Source organism: Dufourea novaeangliae, unplaced genomic scaffold (assembly GCF_001272555.1).
Source record: "Dufourea novaeangliae isolate 0120121106 unplaced genomic scaffold, ASM127255v1 scaffold155, whole genome shotgun sequence".
NCBI lineage: Eukaryota > Metazoa > Arthropoda > Insecta > Hymenoptera > Halictidae > Dufourea > Dufourea novaeangliae.
In genome coordinates, this window is record NW_015374035.1 from 46,269 (window position 1) to 51,353 (window position 5,085).

A 5,085-nucleotide genomic window follows, 5' to 3' on the forward strand; every position below is an offset into this window, starting at 1 on the left:
GAAGAATAAATACAGCAACTCTGAGGAAATTAGAAGGAAAGTTATGGAAACCATTAACCCTAAAGACTTCGGCCTCAAGGTTGACAGAATCATGGCAACTAGGAACAGTGCTGTAAGGATAGTCGCGAAGGCAGGGGATATGGAAAAACTAAAAACAGCGAAGGAACTTACTTCGGCAGGATTTATAGTAAAGCAGAGAGCGAAACTATTACCAAGGCTATTGATCAGAGGAATTCCCAAGGAAATCGAGGACAGCAATATCGTGGAATATCTGAAAGCGCAGAACCTCGAGGAAGGAAACACAAGCGAAATCAAACTGGTATATAGATTCCCAACTAAAGAGCAGAATGAAGCGAGTTGCATAATTGAAACGACGCCTGAGCTACGGGCAAGATTAGTCAATTTAGGGAAGCTGCACATAGGGTGGAACGTCTGCCGTGTCACTGATCACGTCCAAGTAATGCAATGCTTCAAGTGCATGGGCTTTGGACATATTTCCAGTAGCTGTAACAGGGCGCAGGACATTTGCGGAATATGTGCCCAGCAACACGAAACAAGGAAATGCATAGTGAAGGACCCTGAAGCGGTGAAATGCTACAATTGCACCTTAGCCAAAATGGAAGACACCAAACACACTGCCTACGATAAGAACAAGTGCCCAATTATGATACGGAGATTGAAGGACAAAGTTAGATTGATCAACTATGGATAACGCGAGACATAGTTACTCCGGGACTAAGGGAGCAGAGGGTGGCGCCTCGCCAGAGCTACTGAGCAAGCTCCCGGAAATAGACAAAAAAACAGCCATGAACATCTCGTCAGTTCGAACACTGATGAGGCCTCGAAAAGAGGCAACCCCGCTGAAAATACAGAATATAACACAAGAAATATGAGGGCGACGATGGAGACCACTGTCTCCATCACCAGCGGGCAATCTAATCTTTTCCTCCATACTAAATCTTTATCTGTCCCAGATGCAGTAACAGGCATGCAGGAAGGTGGTGTGGAGAGAACGAGAGAGGGATTGCGAGGAGAGCATGAAGAAGCTAGCACGAGTGAGATGGAAAACGTGTCGGGATATAAATGCCCACAATGTTTTGTCATCTTCAAAACGAAAATCGGGCTAGGAGTACACCGACGGAAAAAGCACGAGGAGGTGGTGAATCAAGAGATCTCGACTGACCGGAAAAAGGCAAGATGGACAGACGAAGAAGTCAGGATTATAGCTGAGATGGACGCAAAGACGGTGGGACGAACAGCGGATATCAACAAGTACCTCAAAGAAACATCGGGGAGCATGAGGTCTATAGAAGCAATTAAAAGCTTACGTAAGAGGGCGGACTATAGAGAAATGGTTGAACACCTAAGATCCAGACGGGAAGAAACTAACGTTGAGGGTGACCATGAAGAAGAAATAGAAACAGGAAGAATCGGAGAAGATATGAGACAAAATCAAAAAAGACCCGAAATGGAGAGGCAAGACAAATTCGAAAGATGGCTATTAGAGGCGAACAGCAGACTTATAGATGGAATGCCAGAGGTGGATACAATCAGACAGGCAATAGAGGCAATGGAAGGGGGAAGAAATCCCATCCCATATCTGGAGAGCTGGGCGCGGAGGATCTTCCACACGCGGAGAACCAACGCGAGTCTAAGGACGAGAAGAGAAGAACCGATGTCAGGTCTATCAAGGAAACAACGAAGGAGAAGCGAATATAAGAACTTCCAACGTCTATGGAAAAGGAACATGGGCAAAGCAGCCAGGAAGATTCTGGATGGAAACACAGATGAACAACCACACCCCAACATGCAAACACAAATGGAATACTGGAAGCCGATCATTGAGGGACCTCAAGACAACACGGTAGGAGAGAGAAGCAGAGAAGTGAACACGGAAGGGCCGCAGCACGACGTAATGATTCCAATTTCCGAAAGGGAAGTTCATGAGAACCGGGTTAAGAGAGGATCCGCTGCTGGACCAGACGGTATAGACACAGACAAATGGAACGCATCAATACCAAATATAATGAAGGCAATAGTTATGAACATCATGTTGAAGGTTGGACAAGTCCCAACGGCGTGGATCAAGTCTAGGACTGTTCTGATTCCCAAGGAGCCAGGGTCGATGGACCCCACTAAATATAGACCACTCTCTATTGCATCTGTTATTATTAGACATATGCATAGGATCCTAGCAAAGAGGCTTAACCAGCTCAAAATCTTGGACCCGAGACAGAGAGCATTCATCAATGAAGATGGGCTAGCTGACAACGTATTTACCCTGGCTACAATAATAGACGATGCAAAATCCGAGCTGAAACACCTGCAGGTCGCAACGCTGGACGTGAGGAAAGCCTTTGACACACTTTTGAGAGATGCGCTATGGAGAGTCCTCTACGACAGGGGGTTTAGCGAAAGATTTATTTTGTATTTAAAATTTATATATAACAATGCATGCACCGTGTTACAGGTAGATGGCAACACATCTGAGGAAATAAAACCGAAAAGAGGGGTACGGCAGGGTGATCCACTATCTCCCTTCCTTTTCAACATTGTTATAGATAAAGTGCTCAAGGCCTTGCCGGCTCACATTGGCTACGACGTGGGAACAGAAAGGGTTAACGCGCTGGCCTTCGCGGACGACCTGGTATTAGCGGCCACCACGGAACAGGGATTACAGATAATGCTGAACGAATCTACACGGATATTAAAGGAATGCGGACTGGAGCTGCAACCAGAGCAGTGCCATACCTTATCTCTACAGCCGGATGGACACGCGAAAAAGATGAAAGTAATTGGGGAGAGCAGGTTCAAGATTGCAGAATCTGTGATTCCCACCATCAAGATCGGTGAAGAATGGAAGTATCTGGGCGTTCAGTTCATGGTCCAACCAAGCCCAAAGTGGAGCTGCCGAACCACCTGCAAAAAATTAGAAGAGGACCCATGAAACCACAGCAAAGGATGAAAACGCTGTGTACATACCTGCTGCCGAGGTTGATACATCAGTTAATCTTCGGGAAAACGTCCCATGGAACACTTCGGAGGCTCGATAGAGTAGTCAGGAAAGAAGTCAGAAAGTGGTTACACTTACCTGCGGACGTACCAGTGGGCTTCTTTCATGCAGCAGTCGCAGAGGGTGGCTTGGGAATTCCCTCGTATGAATCCATGGTTCCTGAAATAAAAATAGAGAGATTAAACAATCTAGGAAGATCCAGCTTCAAGGGAGCAACGGAAGCGGGAAGAAGTAAGTACGTGCAAACTGCAAGGAGGTGGTGCAATATGGCAAAGGTCAAGAGCAAAGACTGGACGAGGAGACTTCATTCATCTGTAGATGGGTACGAGCTTAGGGAAACGCGAAAATCAAGCGCATCGTATTCATGGTTCAACGACCCATATATGGCTATACCACCACGTGACTGGATTCAGTATATTAAAACGCGAATTAATGCTCTTCCCTCAGCCATGAGAACAACTAGAGGTCGAAATAGAAACACAGGTCAAGCGTTATGTAGGGCAGGATGTGGGAGGGACGAAACGACGTCTCATATAATTCAAGAGTGTCATAGGACACATGGAGGACGAATAATGAGACACGATGCTGTCGCCAAGAAGGTTGCTGAGGCTCTGCACCGAAAGAGATATCAAGTAGAAAGGGAGAATATATATAGGACGGAAGAGGGTCTGAGGAAGCCAGACATTATCGCGATAAAAGATGGAATGGTAAATGTCATCGATGTACAAGTCGTCTCCGCTTACGAGCAACTTACTAAAACAAACAAGAGGAAGATCGACTATTATGCTAGAAACAGCTCCCTAATAAGAGGTATAGCGAGCAGGACAAGGATCGAGCCTAGGAACGTACATGTGGCAGCTATAACGATTTCATGGAGGGGAGTTTGGGCTAAGGAGTCTGAGGACTTATTGAGAAGACTTGGCCTGGCAACAGGTACGATGAAGAGTCTTACCACGAGGATACTGCAAGGATCCCACACAAACTTCACGACGTTCAACCAAATGACCACTATGGTAATATATACCTAATACTAACAACAGGTACCTGTGGAAAAATAAAATAACATAGAATAAATACGTACCTGCAAATACTTACCTGCGAACATAACTACCTGCGAAAATATTTCCTGGCGAAAACTAGTACCTGTGGAATAAAGTAGTGAGTAAGTAACGATGTAGTAATACATTAGAATAACCATATTTACCAGCGTGAAATAAAATAAATACACACCTGCAAAATACTCACCTCTAGAAACACCTATTGAATAAGATACTTACCTGCGGAATATCCAACTGTCAATACAATTACCTTTTTTTTTTTTTTTTTAACGTAGGGGAAATGCCTTATGCACACCTCGAAGTTCTGCGGAAGGACTCCGAGGTAGTGTGGGACTCGCACCCACTAAAACCCCTACGACAGCCTTCTCGGGCGGAACCGGTGGTGGCGGGATCTCTGATGAACACACCGCCACCACCGCACCTGTGCTCCTCGAGGATTCACCTCGAGGAGCCCGTTCCGTGGGGGCGATCGAACGCCCCCCAAGGGTGACCTATACCCAGGTCACCCCCCCTTCTTCACTCCGCCGGTGCCAGAGGCCTGCACCCTGACACCGGCCCCACCCCGGGCCGCTTTGGATGCAGTTGGGTACCCCACCCCAACTGCATCAGCGGCCCCGGCAGGCGAATGCGTGCGCGGAGCGGGGAGCCACCAAGGCATAAGCCCCGGCTCCCCGCGGCCCCGCATAGCAGACGACACTCACACCGGGCGGGAGGGGCCCGCACAGAACCGAGTCGTACCTCAGGTTTCATAACTGGGGTCCCAGTACGGACCCCTGGGGCACGCCTCGGTTGACTCTCCGTCTCTGGATCGAGCCCCCTTGGCCGGGGTACTCGATCCGCCTATCGGCCATGTAGTCCGCCAGCACGACCCGGAGATACTGAGGCACTCCGTGTTCAGAGAGTGCCTCCCGGATCGTGTTCCAGCGGATGGTGTTAAATGCATTGGCGATATCCAAAGATATCGCCAGCGCAACACCACCGCCGGAAACTGCCCGGCCCGCGAGGGAACGGACG